The sequence below is a fragment of the Triturus cristatus genome, chromosome 8 (genome assembly GCF_964204655.1).
Source record: "Triturus cristatus chromosome 8, aTriCri1.1, whole genome shotgun sequence".
NCBI classification, from domain to species: domain Eukaryota; kingdom Metazoa; phylum Chordata; class Amphibia; order Caudata; family Salamandridae; genus Triturus; species Triturus cristatus.
This window is the reverse complement of record NC_140591.1, coordinates 36,775,741-36,797,456: the sequence shown is the minus strand read 5'-3', so window position 1 is coordinate 36,797,456 and position 21,716 is coordinate 36,775,741. Positions and strand designations below refer to the sequence as shown.

General features: G+C 45.0%; 1 protein-coding gene across 5 annotated transcripts in view; it reads left to right on the top strand.

Annotated features, from left to right (window-relative positions):
- LOC146799907 (uncharacterized) overlaps window positions 1–21,716 on the top strand; it is a 240,497-nt gene that overhangs the window by 179,166 nt on the left and 39,615 nt on the right. Inside the window, exons 2-3 of one of the 5 annotated variants that reach the window (XM_085620837.1) lie at window positions 4,054–4,143; window positions 15,596–15,726. The exons of 2 other annotated variants lie outside the window; for them this stretch is intronic. The gene's annotated coding sequence lies outside the window, so the exon portion shown is untranslated. The remainder of the gene's footprint in view (window positions 1–4,053; window positions 4,144–15,595; window positions 15,727–21,716) is intronic. 2 more of the 5 variants (XM_085620838.1, XM_085620835.1) reach the window with 2 other exon arrangements.

Here is a 21,716-nt window from a genome sequence, read left to right as displayed (position 1 = left end):
GGTGAAATCCACCCCCTACAGTCCTCGGAGCCCACCAGGCCCTGCGCCCCCGGACGCGAACGTTCCAAGTGATTAGATGCCCTGTTTCTAATATGGTAACTATGGCGATGTTTTCGCTTACCCAGTCTCCCTAAGTTAATTCAGTTGGGACTCGACACAGTTTTTAATACTTACCCAATGTCTCTTCAGGTGCCTTCCCCTTCTGCTCCACCTATCTGTTTGTCCTGAGGAAGACCCCGCCAGTAAGGACCTCAGTCGCCTACCTATTCTTTGGGGTCGAAACGTCGACATAAGACTTTGCCAATACCGACAATAGTGCAATGTGCACTGGTTTCCTTTGATCGTATATGGTTTTTGTCAAATCATCTATTTTCCTCTGTGAATGGATTTCATACTAATTAATTGGCACAATATCGCGTGCCAAACAATTGATTTGTACGAGTATCAAAGTTTTTTCATGTCACTTATCCTATTACCTTACCCAATCCATCACTCCCTTCCCTTACCCCGTGGCACCCCGCACTGATTGAATATTGTGAATCTTTTTCTACATTAATATGTTCCCATCTAGGTGTGATTAAATAACACTTGGATGCTATTTCATTGTTGTATTTTTCATTACTGTTGATTCTGTTTAGGCTTTTACAAGCTCCTTTGTTCTGGGACCATTTCCTTTCTATTGTATTGTAGTGGGGCAGAAGCGTGTATGACAGATTGTTTTGTATTAGATTGGGATGGATTGGAATGGGGCAGATTGTTTGGGGTTGGAGTGGGGCAGTTTGCAGTTTGTTTGGGGTTGGAGTGGGGCAGATTGCAGTTTGTTTCGGGTTGAAGTGGGGCAGATTGTTTTGGATCGGAGTGGGGCAGATTGTTTTGGATCGGAGTGGGGCAGATTGTTTTGGATCGGAGTGGGGCAGATTGTTTTGGATCGGAGTGGGGCAGATTGTTTTGGATCGGAGTGGAGCAGATTGTTTTGGATCGGAGTGGGGCAGATTGTTTTGGATCGGAGTGGGGTGAAATGGGAGAGAGTGGTTTGGATTAGGGAGGGAGCGGAGTGGATTGGGGAGGGATTAGAGTGTATTGGATTGAGTAAGGTGTATTGTATTGAGGTGGATTGGAGTGCAGGGGGCGTGGATTGGAGTGCAGGGGGCGTGGATTGGAGTGCAGGGGGCGTGGATTGGAGTGCAGGGGGCGTGGATTGGAGTGCAGGGGGCGTGGATTGGAGTGCGTGCGGGGCTGGATTGGATTGGGGTGGGCTGGATTGGATTTGGTGAAGTGGATTGGGTTGAAGTGGGGACATTGTTTGTATTTAAGCGGGGCAGATTGTTTTGGATTGGAGTGGGGTGGATTGTTTTGGATTGGAGTGGAGCGGATTGGGGAGGTAGAGGGGTGGATTTAGTAGGGAGAGGGTTTGATTGGGGCAGGGAGTGGGGTGGATTGGGGAGAGATTAGGGTGGATTGGATTGAGGTGGGTTGAGGTGGGGTGGATTGGATTGGGGTGGACTGGATTGGGATGAGGTGGATTGGGTTGAAGTGGGGCAGCTTATTTTGGATTGGAGTGGGGCAGCTTGTTTTGGAGTAGGGCAGCTTGTTTTGTATTGGAGTGGGGCAGCTTGTTTTGGACTGAGTGGGGCAGATTGAGTGGGGCAGATTGTTTTAGATTGAGCGGGGAGGAAAAGGTTGGGACAGACTATTTTTGACTGGAGTGAGGCCGACTGGACGGGGGGGGGGGGAATTGTTTTGGATTGGAGTGATGCGGATTGAAGTGGGGCAGATTGGGGTGGGCATCTTGTTTTTGATTGGAGTGGGGCAGCTTTTTTTGTGTTGGAGCGGGGAAGCTTGTTTTGGGCCAGCTTGTTTTGGATTGGAGCGGGCCAGCTTGTTTTGGATTGGAGCGGGCCAGCTTGTTTTGGATTGGAGCGGGCCAGCTTGTTTTGGATTGGAGCGGGCCAGCTTGTTTTGGATTGGAGCTGGGCAGCTTTTTTTGGGGCAGACTATTTGTGTCTGGAGTGGGGCTGAGAGAATGGGGGGCACATTGTTTCGGATTGGAGTGATGCGGATTGAAGTGGGGCAGCTTGTTTTGGATTGAAGTGGGGCAGCTTGTTTTGGACTGGAGTGGGGCAGCTTGTTTTGGACTGGAGTGGGGCAGCTTGTTTTGGACTGGAGTGGGGCAGCTTGTTTTGGACTGGAGTGGGGCAGCTTGTTTTGGACTGGAGTGGGGCAGCTTGTTTTGGACTGGAGTGGGGCAGCTTGTTTTGGACTGAGTGGGGCAGCTTGGTTTGGATTTAGTGAGGTGGATTAGAGTGGGGCAGACTATTTCTGACTGGGGTGGGGCAGGCTGGACAGGGGCACATTGTTTCGGATTGGAGTGGGGCATATTAGAGTGGGGCATATTAGAGTGGGGCATATTAGAGTGGGGCATATTAGAGTGGGGCCTATTAGAGTGGGGCATATTAGAGTGGGACATATTATTTTGGATTAGAGTGGGGCGGATTGTTTTGGATTGGAGTGGGGCGGATTGTTTTTGATTGGAGTGGGGCGGATTGTTTTGGATTGGCCATCATTCAGACATGATTAATTGCTTGGACTTGATTATAAAAGACATGCATGCTAGTTAGATGACTTTTGCCAATAACATTGGAACCATAAAAAATTTGTTATTTGTTTTTTAATTGCACAACTGTTTTCAGATCCGTGTTCTTTTCACATGATATTTTGGTAGACCTGGAAAAGGTATTGTAATTTTACTCTCAAATTGGAAGGCTGCGATTTGGACATTGAAGAAGGGCTTCAATAAACAGTGACTAGTGTACTTTGAAAGAGGTTCTGCATACCTACCTCCAATAGAATGGTGCAAAGTGAGGGAGGTGGCAGAGTCGCACTTAAGAGGTCTTGGATGGAGTCCTTTTGTAAAAAATAAATTGGGAAGACAGGGCCAAATAGTTAATTTAATTGTAGAACGTTTTTTTCTTCAGATAACGGTAAAAAGGCATACATTCGGAAAGAACTATTCCAGTAGTTTGTATGCATATGGGTGTTGGGACTCATCCTCCCCAAAACAACTGTTAATCAGGACGGCAATTTCCCCCTACCCCCCAAAACAGTTGTGAGGTGGTTGCAAAAAAAACAGGCAATATAGCTACATGTATTACAGTTGGTTACATATATGGCTATGTAGTGTCACAAGGCCCATCACATTTCAAAATGTTTATAGCATCTTCAGTTAATTTCCCACTCTCCCTCTTTCATATAGGTTCCAAGTTACATGTTGATACCGAGTTTTTAATTTGGACAGGTTGTAAAAATCTAAATTAATATAAATCTCCCAATCACAGACGAAATGCTTCAGGCTCACACTGTAATGCCTCTGCTGTATCACATAGGGAGCTAACAGGGTGAGGCATGTTCCACCAGTTATATATGTTCATGCCTCAAGTTATGTCATAAAGCCCTCTGAATTTACAAAAGGTAACATTCAGATATATAAAGGTCCTTAATAAATAAAGAGAATATTATATAAATTAGTGGTAATTAAATTCTATAGCAAGGAAGTCATAAAATAGCAGCCCTATAAAAGCCCAAAGCGAAATGGATCACAGAATGGGACTGGAATCTGTGCTGTGCTTTAATAGCACCCACCCCTGTTGGCACTCGGCTACTGAATACTTTATCAACAAACTGACAGGGCCATCTTTTGCTTATCAAACCTTCCTCCAAAACACACCTGTTCTTAGCAGCTTTTAAAAAGTCAACTTCTTAATTAAATGGAAAGGCTGGGTCCTAGATCTGAAATGTACAAGTTGTTGGCAACTCTGAACAGGCAGTTTCTATACTGAGCAATAATTGACCTAAAAGGATAACAGATTTAGCAAAGCGGGGGGCATTTTTGGATCGGAGTGTGGATTATCGATCAAGGTAGATTTCAGGCAGCAGCTATTTGTAAGGTCACAAGACATCTCGTTAAGTTTGCTGCTGATGCCAGGTCTACTTGTGGTAGTGATCTAGATTATTCTTCTAAACGTAACCCACAAATGCCTCCATTTCTTTCCCCAGGTCAGCTGTACCACCTGTGCTGTCCACCATGTCACCAACTGGAAGTGTACCAGAGCCCAGGTCTTACTCAACTCACATGCTTAAATGTGGGTAAGCGCCCTCTCACAGTTCTCTCTGGACAGGAGTCCTCTAATGGTTGCACTGCACTGCATGCTGTCTGCAACTGACCCACTGAAAAGCCTCTGTGATTGTGTTATTAGCCCATAAATGACCATTTGAAGCAGGTCCAAGTACCATTAGGACTTTCTTTTAATTGCTTACCTTGAAAGATTCCACAACAACTAAATAATATTATATAATCTAAGCACAGGGTGTGAAGGGTTAGAGTGAAATGTTTGTGACAGGTGACAGCAAACAAGAAAGCAAAAACAACAGTTGATGGACAGAATGCAGAACAATGTCATACATTCACCCCAGTACAGAGATCTGGGCCTAAATCCATCGTTTTTTTGCTCACCATGCCATTCCAGTTTGAACCCAGCCATATGCAAATCAGTCTTGACCCTGTGCCTCATGGGAACAGTCCAGCCTGAACTGCCAAGGCAGGTCCTTCCTGGACTGGAAACAAGCATCCTAGGACCGGTTTTGGGTTTCACCCCTCTTCAGCCAGGATAGCTTGATTCCAGTGGCATGGAGAGCACAGGACTCACGTCTGAGCATACCCGTCCCACTCGGGGTGACAAATGCAAAAAGATCTGTGACTGAGGGTGAATGTTTTGCCAATGTGCATCATTCCGTCCATCATCTTGTGTGTTTAGCAAACAAGAAAGGCCATGCAGAATCACATCACTCACTTTAGCTGAAGGCTGCATTTATCAGCCTAGCTGCCATTGAATTACAAGTGTAGCATGCTCTGCTGTTATACTGAATGTAAGCCCTAGTGTTTAAAACAAGTATGATTTTAAAAATGAATCTTTAAGACATGTCCATTGTTTCCTAGTGTTCTTGAGTGTATTCTTCCTTAATAAAAGAGAGTTTGGGGTTCACCTAACTGTCCCTGATATGTCTCCTGGAACAAATCATTACCTGAAATGAATCTCACATAAATATTCATCAGTGGTTTGTGGGGTGGTTGCAGTCCACCTTTTTTTCTGCCTCGGGTTGGCACATTGACTTAGTGCCAAGCAGTTTACAAAACCGAATTCTTTGCTGTGTTCTAGAGGATGATGTAGAAAACATATCCAGGATCCACCCACAGGTACAGTGAATCAAGGGTCTCCCGTTTATACAATATGTATCCCACGGTCGTGGAGAATACACATCAGTTGTTAAAATACCCCTCACACACCAAAAGGGCCCTTGGTGTCATGCTTCATCATAGGGGTCTTCCCGCCCCTCTACGGGACGGGGCGTGCTACAACCTACATATGCGTGGGAGCACTGTTCTTAATGAGACTACTATGTGTAGTGCAGGGGTGTGCAAGGAAGGGTCAGGAGCCGACCGGGGTGGTTATTTGTGCAGGACAATGATCCTTGGAGGCGCAGCCTATTTTGGCACTCCTACCACTCGGTATTTGAGCTCATGAGGATACTGTTCTTTTTGCAGCAAGTTAATAGGAGTATCTAAGACCCATTGGGGCATTACCAACTGTTGGAGGCTATTTACTTCCATTCTGATCTTTTCACTCACTATTTTTGATTTTTAACACATCACAGTGCGTCGTTGGAAGGGATCCTTAAGGTCCTGACGAAGAAGCATGGGGAAGCTTCGAAACATGTCGACACCAGTAGGAGGCTTAGCTCATTGAGGCATACACCCTCCTCCCCCCCACCTTTTTACTAATACCAGCTTAGACGGCAGAATAAATTTTCCTAGACCAGAGAGCCAGGTATTTTTTAAATCACTCTCCATCCACTCCTGACCCTTCCTTGCACACCCCTGCACTACACATAGTAGTCTCATTAAGAACAGTGCTCCCACGCATACGTAGGTTGTAGCACGCCCCGTCCCGTAGAGGGGCGGGAAGACCCCTATGATGAAGCATGACACCAAGTGCCCTTTTGGTGTGTGAGGGGTATTTTAACAACTGATGTGTATTCTCCACGACCGTGGGATACATATTGTATAAACGGGAGACCCTTGATTTACTGTACCTGTGGGTGGGTCCTTTTGTTTATGTACGCTTTACTGGGAGGAAGTATCCACCTCCACCACTCGTTGAGTGGTACCTCTCTACTCCCCTCTTTGTTTTTCTTTCGAAAACATATCCAGACCAGAGGGTCACCCTCTTGTTTTATGTGTTTTCTAGTTTGCTGGAAGCTTTCAAAGAGCTCCTGGATTTTAATAATCTGAGGGAGTCCCTTCAGTCTCGAAGCCTGATGGCATTTCTGTAAAGGCCAGCCTTTGCCCAAGACTGCCGAATAATGTTAATTACCTGCAACATTGCTGAACGCCATTGTCTGTTACACCCGGGCTTCTTGCATTCAGAAAACGATTGAAACCCCCTTTTGAGAGCCTTGCAAATAGTCAGAATCTAGTATAATGTAGCATAATTTGTACCAGCAATTGCAGGTGATGAACACTGACCCATTTTTAAGGACCAGGACTTATTTTTCATTGGCACTTGTGAGAAAGAAGGAAGAAAAATAGATATAGTGCCAAATGAGGTAAGAAAAGGTGAAAAAAGAGCTTGCAGAAGTTATATATTCAAGAAGTGGAGAGTGGTGGAAGAAAAAAGCATGAGGTGTAATCAAGACTATACAATAGAACAAAGAAAGTGCTTCCTTCCCTAGATTATTTACTTCATTGGTATTAAGAGGAACATTCAGAACTAATACTCCTACATTTGGTACACAAAAAAAATCTTTTATAGTTAAGAATGGGAACATAGAAATATGCCAGTTGCATACTCTTCACATGGGCAATTTGTTAATTCATCTAAAGCAAATAATATCAAACATGTAATTATTTTGCTATTTAACGACTCAAAGACAGGAGATGAGAGACTCTCACCAAAGTAAATGAAATTGTTCTACAGTGATTGTGGAAAAGGATCTCTACAAAGTGTGTTTGTAATCTAAAAAAAAATCTGTGTCCCTTATTTTTGGTGCATAATCATATGCTCACAGGCTACACTACCAGTCCAGAATTAAAAAAGATGGGGACAGTCTGTTTTTCATAAATACATTCTTCGGTGTTCCCAGATTATTTGGATCCGGTTCTAGAGACAGGATCTGATGATTTTCTTGACTGCCTCTTTTTTTATAGATTTCTAGGGCCATAGGTTACACATGTTCAGAATCTTAATTCGTGGAAGAGTAATATTGACGCGTTCACCCCTGTAGTTTATGGAGTCTCCTCTAGACAGGTACATGGTGTTTTGTATCTGGAGGGAAAGAGGGGAGGGTTTGTTTAAAGTGCAATCTAGTAAATGTTGGTAGGTAAGGTCATCCTCTCTGTGAGACCATACGTTTTTGTTTGAAGGATCATGGTTTTCATACGGCTTGCAAGTAAACCTTGCGGGGAAGAAATGACAAAAACAGAGTTTGAGGCGGACTGGGGAGACCACAGAGTAGAGAGTACTTAATGATGTGCATATAGACACATATACCGCCTTACCAATTACAAAGGACTCTAAAAAAGGAACATTTGCTATTTTTATCTTAAGTCTATCAATTGCCTTCTCTTGATTAGTACTTAATTCAAAGTTATCATCTATCTTAGGCAGTTTCCTGAAAGAATAATGTTTGCCAGAATATCCTATTTGAACCTAAGTATCATCTTGGAAAGCCACTCCTTCGCGTACATCCACCACCATTTGCAGCCTCCTGAATCAAAGTATACAAGTTATTGAAAGGCTGATACATGCTTGGGCCATTCGTATAATTTTACTAGATACGCATTTTCTAAATTAAATGGTGAAACACCTAACAGACACAACATCTTTTTGTGCACACTTGTTTAACATTCATCTTGTGCCTAAAAGCAAATGCACTTTCTGCTAGTCTAATTTGACATTGAAAAACTATTGTACTTTTCTAGCTTGTCACTAAACCCACTACTATGTTTGATTTTCAGTTGATCCTCCTACTCCTACCTGCCCACGACTTGAGGAACATTACCTTCCTCAGTGTGTTTCACCTGCTCATCACCGCGCTCTATTACATTCACAAGGAGATGAGCCCTCTAGCATAATCTAATTCTTATTTCCTCTGCTAGGCAAGTCTAAAGTGCCATTGCCTTTTCCTGCTCCAGCCACTTTTTTTCTTGTTCATTTCCCTTTAAAAACCATTTAGTCCAATACAATCTGATAGGGCTTCCATCATCAGTGCCACAGAAACTAGGTGCAAGTTATTGTACCCCTTAAAATTGAATACCCTGGTATCGGAATTTAAGACTCCGATTATAGAGTTATGCCCTCCTCTTAGAAGTCATGCCCTTTAAAATAGGGCATAATGGGGCCAAAGGGAGGTGATTTAAATGTCAAAAACGAAACCACACTTCTTTTAAACCATTGGGCATGAAAATAATGCTGTTACGAAGATAGTGTGCATGGAAGCAACCAGCATCCAAACCAGCTAATACTGTTTCAATGAGCTATAATCAGCCACGGTAGTTGGAGAGCTCAGATAAATCAAGGAAGAGCTAGCCCCCAAGGTACGGGGGATGGCCAAGCGCACTGTGAAAATGCTATGGGGGACAAACAAATTAGGAATGTATCTACACTTTGATGGTAGAATCCCAAGTCACCAGTTAGAGAGGTGGCTACTGGCATAGCAACCCAAAGGAGGGAGATAGTGGAGCCAATTAAAGAGTTGCCGACCACCTCAAAGCTTTCAAATTAGCAGCTAAAAAAACAAAAGCAAACATAAAATTAACATTCAAAACGAGCGAATAGGGTAGAGGAGCAAAACCAAAGCAGCCTCTAACGCCACTCCCAAGTTTTGGAGGAGACTCCATTCCTCAGTCCTGCAAACTGGAAAGACGCATGTCGATGCTTTTTTGTCCAGAGGTAAAAATAAACCACAGGAAGATACTGAAACAACAGAAATTGAATGGCCTATAAGGAAAAGCTGAGAAGTAAACTTGATATTAATGATCTCCTTTGTGAACCCCCTTACAGCCTGCTACAAAAAAACTGTCCCCATCTCTTCCTCATGGGTCTGTGTTCATTCACATTAAATTCTGTCAATTACTCCTACTTTTAAAAGAAGTCCCAAAGGCTCCGTCGACCAATGAAGCCTTCCAAGCACACAAACCTGACAAGAACAGCAGGTCCTTGACCACAGACTCACTCAAAGAAGCAATGCACCTGCAAATGATGTTGGACGGCATACAAGCCCCAGCAACCAATATACCAATATACCGCTGCTTTTTCAAGAATTCAAAAAAAATACAAGACTTCTCAAGATCACTCTCAGAAATGAATCACAGGTCCAAAAAGTGGAAATTTGATTGAAACATTTGGAAAGTTCTGTGGCTGAACAAGCACATGAACCAGACATCCTCTTCGAATGGCTAGCCCCACTGGAACCAGCACATCAGATGCTGCAGGACACAATAGACTACGAAAATCATAATAACTCTGAAGCTCACATGTTCAATCCTTATTCCAAAGCCTCTTTGGGGTTTTCGAGGACACACATGCTCTTGGATTGTACAAAGAACTTTGCTCAGACCTTCAGAGGAAAGGGAACCTTAATCACCTACCTCTTGACTGCAGGGGGGGGGAGCATTTTTATGATTGAAAAAGATATATTTATTGCCACAAGAAAAACCGAGACACATTCTAACATAATATTTCAATATATATTCTCAACACAATAAATGAATCTGAAGAGATGACAATGAACTGCTGTACTCATACAATACTATACCGTTGGAGATATCCTTTTTACGTGACATTTAGCTTTAAACAACAAGTGCCACATGGTACAAACAAAATATGAAGCCTAGTCTTTTCTACACTGGAATCACCTAGAGACAGGACTGCCCAGAGGAGTGTCCCACGGCTGGAGCCTGTCACAGACAACGCTCTTCTAAAGAGAAACACAACGTCAGATGGGGCAACAAAACAAAGAACTGTTGGAAGCCTCATTGGATGAAAGTTGAATGAATTAACCATGTGTTCTTCAGTCCATTAGATATCGTCTCTCTTACTAAAGTGGCCACAAAGTTTACATTGGGCTTTATGGAATGCTTCCTTTGATAAGGGCATTGTACGTCAATCCATTTGAGGGGCCATCATCCTTTTTTGTTTCTAAAGAAACAAGGCTCTGACTCCCAATACTGAAGAACTATCGGCCAATATCACGGTTACCTTTTATCCTAAAGTTTTAGATGCCCAAGTTGCCCATTTTCAGCAAACCTCTCCAAGCGACTAACTCCCTGGATTTTACTTCAAGCTGGCTTCCGTACAGGTCCTAACGTAGAGTCAGTGCTGCTTACAGTACTGAACGGTCTCAGGATAGACAGCTATTCCACTTTCGTTGTACTCTGGATCTCTTGTCTGCCTTCAACATGGCAGACCATAGTATCTTGATGGGTCATGTTGAGGCAGCTGCACTGAAGGGCTCAGTCTTTAAAATGGATGGAATATTTTCTATAGTGTCAATGGCAAATGGTGCAGCTGTCTTCCTTCACTGCTAAAATGGTCTCTGTCCCTTGCAGAGTACTTCAAGGATCATCCTCGTTGCCCGTCTTGTCTTCCATATTTACGTCAGAAATGTTTTGAAGGAATTAGCGTTAAAGGCAGCAAACTGTTTATGTATGCCTATGATCCGCAGACATTGCTCTGTCTTGAAGATAACTTGTCTTCCCTATCTGCATTTATGAATATATAATGTGGGGGGAGAGGGGAGGAGTGTGGCCAAGTGCTGTACAAGTTGGCCGCTGCATCCCAGAGCTCCCAGATCCAGTATTGCAACCCTCCCAAAATCTGGCCAGATATCTGAAGGAAACCTCATTAAAGAAAGGTGCTATAGAACCTGAGGTCATCAGAAATGGGGGGCGTCGTGGCGAAATGATAGCTTTTGGGGCGTAGTCTACGATACCAGCTAGTCAGGAGGTGATCAGCGATGAAGCCTGGAGGTACGTCATGTTCCAAGGGAGAGGTTTTTAAAATTTCATTTTTATTGACATTTTCATATTTTAAGAAACATTTAGCCTGTATGGCCACATATTCAGTATTCAAGGTGGTACATCCGTACATAGTCAGTCAGGCCTGCCAAAGCAACATAACTAAACACGTGCAGCTTAATGGAAAAGAAAAGGGTAAAAAAAAATTGTAGAATATAATAAAACATCTACAACTGTTTATGGGCCAAACAGCAGCCGTAGCCGTTCTGTGCGAGACACTGGCATATTAACGATGCTGTCTTTGACTACACGTGTATAACCAGTACAGGTCTGGCTATCGACATTGGCTATTTTATAAGGATTAGTAACCTCACTGCGGCAGTTCTGACCGGAGGAGCAGATTACGGAGCATACATAAGACTCTTTGAGGATCTTATCACAGCGCCCTTGTCATCTGGACCCTGTCTGACCACGTCACAAGGGATCAGTGAGGTTACTAATCGTTATCTTGGAGGACAAATTCCTTGATTGAAAATGGAATAGGAAAGGAAGGAATGAACCATTATGTTTTAAGCTACTGACCACTATTTCAAAATACGAATAATGTTTTGACTATGCGAAAAAGAAATCTTTTGAATGCTAATGCACACATGTCTTTAGAACCCGTCCGTCTACAATATTTTTTTTCATCTTTGGAGTGAATAGGAAGGAAGACATGAAATTTCGTCTTTTAAATATTGAATGCCTTTCCCAGAAGATTCGTCTTTGTGACTACCGAGTCGCTGACATTTCCAGCATCTATCTGACTAACCAAGAAGCCTTGAGAAAGTCACGGTGGTGACGAAACGCGCGTTGGCTGTGATCGGTTTTCTTCACTACAAGGACTGAACTGCTGTTGACTCAGTGTTGGATTTGGATATCAAGTAGCTTAACAGGGGTTCCCAAATGTCTTTGGGGCGAGATTTGTGCGGCATCATGCCCCAGAAGTGCGATAATTGATCAGAGTAGTCTGCCGCATCTTGTAGCCAGTCCCTCTCCTTCGGTGCCAACCGTCTTCCCCACCTCATGGCCAATCTACGCTTAGCTAAAAGGAGAAGCATAGCCACTAGTATGCGTCTGCCAAGCAGGCTATCCTTAACATATCCCAAGAGCCCTATTAATGGTGTGTATCCCATGCGTATCTCAACCATGGCCCAGATTGTTGCGAAGACTGCTGTCCAGTAGTCTGCAATATTTGAGCAGTTCCATGCCAGATGGAGGAAATCCGCACCGAGCATGCCGCATCTGAGACAGTTGTTAGTGTCATTCAGCTCTAATTTATATAATTGCAGTGGTGTGTGGTACAGCCAGTGTAGGACTTTAAAATGTATCAATCGTAGTCTGAAGTTTGCCGATAGCTCGTCCCACAGCAGAATGTCCAGTGTGTGTCCATGAGTTCTGGGCCTAGCTCTATGTCCCAATGTTTCCTAGCATGAAATTCTTCTGCTGGCATGCTCTGTTGTACCCCTGTGTATAGCCGCGTTACCAATTTACGGGCTGAGGATGTGCTGATCATCTGTTCCAATATAGATAGTGTCTGTTTTTGCATCAGGAAATTTGTATTCCTCGTACGGCATGTGGCTCTGATTTGATAATATAGTAGAGTGTCAGACGCGTTGACAGGGTTTGCACTATCTGCGGGTGGGACTGGACGAACATGTTCTCCTTGTAAAAGTCAGAAAAGGTATTGAGGTATAGGTGCTTTGCGCGTTGCTTTGCCCCTGCATCTTGGAGTGGCAGCCTCATGGAATTATCATGAAGTGGGATTGATGGGGCATAAAGTTGTGAAAGCCCTGTCTTTTTCTTTATTCCTTCTCATGCCCATTTTACACATTCCACTGTTTATTTAATCTCTGGGCGTCTTGTTGGAGGCATACAGGGGCGCTGCACGATCTATTTCTATCGCCATGTGGGATTGAAAAGGGGTGGTGTGAATACAGAAGTGCAAGAATTGTGCTTGTGTGCATAGAGCATTAAGCGTCATATTTGGTGCACCCATCCCACCCTGTACTAAGGGCAACGTGGGAACTTCCCATGATCTACATGGCTGTCTTCCCACCCACACCAGCGTAATTAGATTAGAGCGAATGCGTTTTAAGAATGCGCCCGTTCCTAGATATTGGAACTTTGGTAAGACTATCATTTTGGCTATTGTAATGCATCTGGCCATTGATAGCGGTAGCTTGGACCACACTGGTATTCTGTTTTCTAGCCTATCGATAGCCCGGCCAAAGTTTACAGTCCACAGTTCCTGTACGTCGCAGCTTATCCGTATATCCAAATAGCAGACTGGGCTGGTGGCCCGTTTTAGAGGATACTCGGTGCAGAATGGAGTAGTGTGGTCTGTGAGAGGGACTACATTGATTTTCCCCAATTGAAGTTTATCCCAGACAGTCCCCCGAATCCGATCATTTCGTGTGTGATTGGAGCTAGGTTTGTGCACATATAGCGTAACATCATCTGCATATAATTATATTATTAACCCTTGCGTGGTGAACCCTGTGCCTTGCTGTGCGTGGTGTTGTCAAGCCTGGCGGCCAGTCCCTCCATAACAAGGGCAAATAGCAGTGGCGAAAGTGGGCACCCTTACCTAGTGCCACAGGTGATCGAAATTGGCTTCGAAATGAGTCCATTTAGTCGCACCCGCACTGTGGGGAGGGTGTAGAGCAGTTGTATATACTGGACGAAGGTGAGGCTCAGACCAAGCCACTTAAGCAGGGGGAACAGGTACTTCCATACCAAGGAGTTGAATACCTAAGTGGCTACCAAAAAGGCAGCCACCGCCTGCACGTCCGGGTCGAGATGATGCGTAACTGCAAATAGTGTGCGTAAGTTGAGTGCCATGGAGCGCCCTGGAATGAATCCCGCCTGGACCGTTCTTATCATGGAGGGCAACAGGGGTAGAATGAGGTTCGCTAGGATTTTGGCCAGTATTTTGTTGTCGAAATTGTCAGTGGCCTGTAGGAGTCTCAGTTTTTGGATGGTTTATCGGGCTTTAATATTTAAATAATTACCGCCTCCTGCAGTGTGGGGGGAAGGACCCTATTTGTTGAGTGAATCTTCATACACAGCCAGTAAATGTGGGGCTGCACCGTCCCCATAATTAGGAGGGAGCTGTCAAGTTTGGAACCTTCTGAGCTTGGTTACGGAGTAGCAGAGTTGGCGAAAACCATGAACTCACTCTGATTTGAATACCCACTGAGGGGAAAACTGATGAACAATTATTGAAATGTGGCACCGACTGGCGGTAGTAAAATGAAGAGACCCGGCTTTGACCATAATGCAATACAAGTTCCATCCATGTTGCAACAACAGGGTGCGAGGGCCTGCAGCAGTCACCTTGCCATGCAGAAATAATGAGCACAGCCTTTTGAAGTGGCCGTCATGCCATGCCCAGAAGGCATCAGCATTGTCCCAATGGTCATCAAGTTGAAGACCAGGGAGGGGTCTCTTTTAAGGAAGTGGGAGGGAAAGAAATCAGAAGCACAAAAATTGCACACACATTTTTTTCACTAAATACTGAGAAAAAAATAATCGAGGGCTGCATATTTAAGCTGGAAACACATCTATTCATGTATGTTCACAAACACATCAAGTGTTACATGAGGTTGTTCAAGTGGTGAGACGGGTTGTTGGGGGGGGGGGATTGTAGTTTGCTCTAGCAGCTCAACACAGGACTGTTCAGCTGTGGCTTCTCATGTCTCTCTGACAGAATGTGCCCTATTTATCGCTCTGCAGATGTGAGCAATGCCTTCTGCGCTACCAAAAAACTGTTAATATGTGATCATCCGGTTCTCTTAAAAGTGCCCTTGAGTTCATACAAGCTTTTGAAAACAAAGTTTTGTGATAGTGGCTTTTTAGAGCAAGTCACACCGTGAAATCCTCTGACTTTGTAGTCAGACTTCCTTTCCTTGTGTCTGGTGGCAGAGGCATTCCCCAACTGTATTCCTGCAACGGAGTATGTAGCATTCACAAATTAAAGGGCGGTCGCAAGCCAGTTTTGAAACAGAATTGCAGAGACATGTCGAACTGAAACAGTGAAATAAAAAAAAATGAAGTTTATCAGCATTACGGCAATCAGGAGGTTTAGTACTGGGGGGAGTCTTTTGGTTCTTCCAAGTGTCCTCGGGGACCGTTTTGTCCAGTTGGCTCATCGTGGGCATGACGGGTACAAAGAAAAGGGTACCTTGTTTTTACTGGTGGCCTGGCATGGACAGCTAAGTTGACTTGATCATTAGAGGTGCAGTGGTTGCAGTCAGGCGGATAAAACTCTGTGACTGCACAAAACTTCAATATGTCCTGTTGAATTTCCGGATGGTCCATGGGAAAAGTCGGGCATGGATTTTGTGGGCCCATGTATGATCTGCCATGTGACATAAGGGATGCTTTGGTGGTGGTTGATTATTTCTCGAAGTGGGTGGAATACAAGTTCATGAGGGAGCCCAATACAAAGGCTGTTATCGATTTTCTCTCTTCTATTTTCAGAAGAGAAGGCTTTCCCCAAACCCTGGTTCCTTGAGAGTTCAACGTTAACTGCAGAGAAATGCTCGCCTCTGCTTCCTTTGACCCTCAGAGCTCAGACCAATATCCTGCAAACTCTGCTGCGCGGTCACAAGGTGAAGAAACTATGTATACTGTGCATATTGGGGAAGAGATACCAATGACTATTCTGTAAACTGGACCTGGTGCCGGCGAGGTGCAATAAAGTAATCTTATTGGTGTTGCCCTTGCTTCCGTTGTTTGAACACTGGTGCAACAACATGGACTGGTGTATGGGTGCCGAATGATCAGTCTAAGAGTAGTAGGACTGCCCTCATAAGTTTATTTTGTTGTTTTAAAAAAAATGTATTTATGCATTTTCCAGAACAAAAAAGTAAAGGCAGGGAGTGACATGCAATGTATCTTGACAAGTGACCAGATGAAGGCAAATACAGTGAAATTTACAAACGCAGGCATGTAGGCTAGAACAATACAGTAGGCGATAAATCAGTACGAAACAGCAGGGGCAGTATCATGACGACAGTAGTAACATGTATACAGTAACAGTGTTCGGTCAAGGAGGTGGATCCTTAGGGGGGGAGGATGGGAATGAAGTGGCATATATTATACAAAAAGAGGGGTACAAGCGGGCATCGCAGTATTAGTCTTGTGAGCTGCCGGACCCATCAAGGGGATGAGAAAGTAGGTATACCATAAGGGGCCCCCAATTGTCACGTGGACGGGATGTTAGGGGAAGCAGTTTGGCAAAGGCATACATTTGTTCCTGCCAGAATACCATGTCTCGGATCTTCCTTAAATTTAGGTGCCCTGCCCTGACGCCACCTGCATGCTATGCGCCGTTTGGCGAGGAGACTGAATGAGACGAATTTCCGATGTGTCACTGCCAGTGTCTTGGTATAACCAAGAAGGGCGAGAAGGGGAGTGTTATATCCTAAGTATTGCATGTATGTGTAATCAGTCTAGGTCCTCCTAGCTGCTCAGCCAGAGTGAAAGATGGTAATGGAATGTTGGTGTGACTGTGATGCGTGGAATGCCTGGGTGCCTGAGTGGATGTGTGCTGACTTGTATCTTTGAAAACCCGGCACGAGCCAAGCAACTCGCGTGCCTACCTTGGGTTGCGTGTGGTCTCTCCTGCTGCGATGTGTCCTGCGTCATCTGCATTCTGACGTGCAGAGCTGCTTTGGATCAGGCGCTGCTTCTCGACTTAAAGGATCCTGTGGTGCATGTACGCACCGTGAGCCACTCTGCAGCGACGGAGCAGACGTGGCGCCATTTTGTGTTTGGTGGCTGCGGTCGATTTTTTGCGCTTTGCCATCCACGTTGTTTCTGGATTCAGAAATAAAGTTTTATTTATGTTGAATATGGAGTCTGGGAGAAAACGGAGTTCGTCTGCTCAAATCTAATATGGATTTGATTATGCTGGAATATACGGCTGAACGAGTTCAGGAGTCTTCCACGAGTTATCCCTTTTAGGCTTTTTACTCCGTTTCATGTATGTCGGAGTTGCTTCATTTTCTTATGGACTCTGTCATCTTTTCTCCACCTCATGTTTCGCTGAGGGATTTCTCCGATGTGTGAATTCTGGAGACCACCTATTTCCCCTGGACAATGGGTAATGTTTTGATTTGGCTCATTTGGGTGAAGTTGCACGTTTGCTCACGTTTCCATTTTGAAGCTATCAAGCTAAGGGTACTGCGGTTCCCAGTGACTCTTATGTGCCATGGATTGTACATGTAGTGCTGTCAAGAACTGTAGTTATAGATCGGTAATGTGTTTGTACACATGGCATTTAATTTTGTGCAATCTCTATATTTTGTTCTTCGTGCTATACCAGTTTTGGTTTCAGGTGGCGTTCGTTGTACTGGTGTTTTCACAGTGCAGCGATGAATTGTGTGACATCGCACATTAGTGTCGCTCTGGGGTAGTTATTATTCGTTTAGGAACTTTGATAAATGTCTAAAGGAAAGTGCAGGTTCGTGCTATAGTTCTTGTGTTTTAGACAATAAATAACTCCAGTGTTTTGGTCCTTGTTGTGCTTTTTATTCCCTTACTTAGGGGGGTGTCATGACCCATCACAACTCAGGTGAGAGATTGCTCACCGGTGTGGGGCACAGTTCAGTAGTGATGCCACAGTATTTCGCTCATAGGTTGGGTCGTCTATTTGTTCTAGAGGGTGGTATTCACAGTGTTCCCTTAAACTAGGGATGGGTCTGGGTAATAGTCCCTTTACATTTGATTATTTTTGGCCATAGTACATCCTTACTTCAGGGATGGGGATGGGTTCGAGTCCCAGTTAGTAACCTCTTCAGCAGGTTTGGGTTTTGGTGTAGTGCCCATATAAAATTGTTATGTACAACTCTTTCACAGTGTTGGGTTTGGGTTTAAATCACATTTTTCAGTTGTGCGCAGTACTAATCTACAACTAGGACAAACCCTATTCACAGTTGCGCGCAGTACAAAAGTACAACTAGGGTGTGTGTTTTGGGAGCTAGCCCCTCACACAGTGTTATGGGTCGTTGTCCCATGTCTTTGTGGTTCCCTTGTATTTGGGATAGGTGTTGCGGTGTATTTTACCTTTGATTTTACAGTACAGTGTTTTACAGCTTGTGTCATTATATTATTACTTGTACTTGTTTCTCAACTCTACGCTTCTTAATGATTTTACAATTTTTATGGGGGAGGATGGAGGATACTGTTGCACATGTATATTGATGTTGCATTTTTCCCCATCTTTTCTGAATTAGTATTGTTCATTTTTCTGAGATGTGTTGCTTTATGTTGCATCACGGAGTTATGAATTTTACTGCTTACGTGTGTATAGTTTTTCCTTTATTTGCTATTGTTGTTTTGTTTGTAAAGGAAAGGGATAATGTTATATCCTAAGTATTGCATGTATGTGTAATCAGTCTAGGTCCTCCTAGCTGCTCAGCCAGAGTGAAAGATGGTAATGGAATGTTGGTGTGACTGTGATGCGTGGAATGCCTGGGTGCCTGAGTGGATGTGTGGATGACAGTTGGAGATGGGCTGAGCAGCTAGGCAGGCTGCTCCTGGTGGGGCTGGTGTATGGCTGGTACATGACTTGTACCCATCTAGAGTTGGCTGGACTAATAGTGTTAATATCCTGATGTGGATCTAATAAAGAAGACTTGAAACTACTCACAAGGCTACCAGTGTCTCTATGCAGGGCACAACAGGGAGTGAACGGAAGGTGCAGCGATGTCATTTGGTTCAGGGCTTCGAACACCAAAAAACAGTACTTCTGTATTGCACTGCAGTCCCAGGCCAGATGTAAGAAGTCAGCCCCCGGAAGCCCACAGCGGTCACATCTGTCATTGTTGCGTAATTTAAAGCGGTGGAGCTTGGCTCAAGTGTAATATGTTCGGTAGAGGAACTTGTTATGCAGAATGCGGAGTCGGCTACAACAACAGTAGTCCCATTGAGCATCAGAAAGAGCCAGCCCCAATTCTGCAGACCGTTTGGCCCTAGCAGTGTTCTGTGAGATGTTCTGAGTGGTGTACAAAGTGTGGTAAAGGGAAGAAACCAAGTGAGACGCCGCATCCTTCTGTAATATTAGCGCAGAGGGGTGGCCTCCAAAGACTCCCTAGGGAAAGTAGGGGTATGCTCCTTGAGTCCCTGGCGCAAGCGAATATATAAAAAGATGTCCATGGAGGAAGGTGGTGGTGTGGAGAAAAGTTGCTGTGAGGTGCGTAACGTACCATGAAGATAAAGATCCCCCCCCCCATGTTTTAATACCGTATTTGGCTGCGGTTTTCTTAGACACCTTCCTGAAGGACAGGCATCTTTGGGTGATAGGTCAGGGGGAGCAGGGGAGAATGGAGCATGGGGGTCTGGTTTCTTGTAACAATGCTTTGCCATGCCTTGACCGTGCTAATGATGGGGGATGGGCCATCAGTGCGAGGGGCAGTGGTGGTAAATATGGCACCCTCCAGAGGAATGGGAGCGGATAGCCAGTGTTCGGCCGCTACCTGAGGCATGTATTTGGGGGGGTGGAACCAGCAATGGGCATAATGAGCCTGCGCACATACGTAGTAAAGCTCAAAATATGGAATATCAAACCCACCCTGCGAGTATGGTCTGGTGAGGCCATCCCATTGTATTCTAGGTTGCTTGCCGCCCCATGTGAGGCAAATGAGTTCTGAACGAAGTATTGTAAAGAAGGCTTTACCGGGGTCATGGGGTATGTTCGGAAATAAATAAAGGAGTTTGGGGAGAATAACCATTTTGATCAGGGATATGCGTCCCTCAATAGACAACGGTAGGGCAATCCACCATGTTGTGATACTGTCCCGTATTCCATCAAGAGCACAAACGTAATTTAGCCGCAGTAATTAGTCACGATTTGCAGTGACATAGATGCCGAGGTACTTCACCTCTTCAGGGCACCGTGCAATAGGGAAGTCTGGGGTAAACTCTGCGACTGACGTGGAGAGATGGAAAAGTTGGGACTTAGACCAATTTATATGAATCCCGGATAGGCCCCCGAATCTCACAAATTCTCGAAGCAGCGGATTAAGATTTATTTGAGGTTCCCTGACATAAAGCGTGATGTCGTCCGCGTAAAGGGATATTAGAATATGCCAAAGTGGGCATCGGAGGGCTTTATCATGATGATATTGTCGAATCTTGGCAGCGATTGGCTCAACTGCGAGGGCGAACAAGAGCGGTGAGAGCGGGCACCCCTGATGGGTGCCACGAGAAATGGGAAAGGAAGGTGAGGAATGGACATTAAGAAGGACTTTTGCCTCGGGACTAGTGTATAGCTGATGGACCCAAGAAAGAAAGCCCTTCGGCATGCCCATGTTCTGGAGTACTACGAAGAGGTAGTCCCACTCCACAGAATCGAATGCCTTCGTGGCATCAAGGAAAAACAGCTGCCAAAGGTATATTTGGGTAGATCGTGTAGAGGGCTGAGAAAAGTGTGCGGAGGTTATGCGAGGTCGCAAGGCCAGGTATAAAACCGGCTTGGTCTGGGAGGATCAATTTCTCCATTAGTAAACTGAGGCGATTAGCGAGGACCTTTGCAAGGCTTAGTATCTGTATTAAGTAGGGATAGGGGTCTGTAAGAGTCACAGCTCTCTGCTGGTTTACCGGGTTTGAGAAGCGACAAGATCAATGCCAACCTCGTGGATGGTGGGAGGCAGCCCAGATCCTGTGACTCATTAGAGAAAAGTTGAAGAAATGGAATTAATTGGGAGGCCGTGAGAGCCCGGAGCCTTACCAGATCGCATTTGCATTATCGCCTCGTGTATCTCATCGTTCTCAAAGGGCGCAGCGAGAAACTCCCTCTGTGAGTCGCCAAGTCAGCCGAGGGTGATATCCTGGAAGAAGGGGCTGAAATCGGGGGGGGGGGCTCATCCCTGCGTGTGCTATACAGGTTGGCATAGAAGTCCATGAAAGTATGAAGAATGTCTTGACTATCCCTATGTCGCGCCCCGGTAGAATCCGTGATCTCAAGGACGTAATTGGTAAATCTAGGAAGACGAATAGTTTATGCTAGTAGCTTGCCAGGGCGCTCGCCTTCCCCGTATCTGCGTGCGACATGGTATTTCCCCCGAAAGCACGCCTCTGACTCGGCAGTCTCTTTATATTCAGATAGTTTTTCTCGAAAGGAGGCAAGACGTGGACCAGAGTTATCTCCCCAGAGGTTATCCTCTAGTTGCTTGAGTTCGCCCTCCAGCCTGTGGAGGGTACGACGCAAATCACGCAGCACCCCAAAGCTCTTGGCCATGCAAACATCACGGATCGTGACCTTGAAGGCCTCCCAGACAACACCTATTGAGGAGATGGAGTCCATATTGGTCTGAAAGAAATTGGTGATTTCCTCTCCGATCTCAGCCCTAAACACCGTATCAAGCAATGCCTGTGGCATTAGTCTCCAAACCCTAGGAGTGGATAACACACTGGGTGAGGCAATCGTTATGAGCACCGGAGAGTGATCTGAGTAAGTTCTAGCGAGGTGAGTGGCCTGCTTGAGCCAGAGAGCGGGCCCCCCTGGAGACCACCCAGTAGTCCAGTCAGGCCCAAGAAGCATGCAGGGCAGTGTAGTGGGTACCTTCTGTTCCTGCAGGGTGAACATGTCACCACA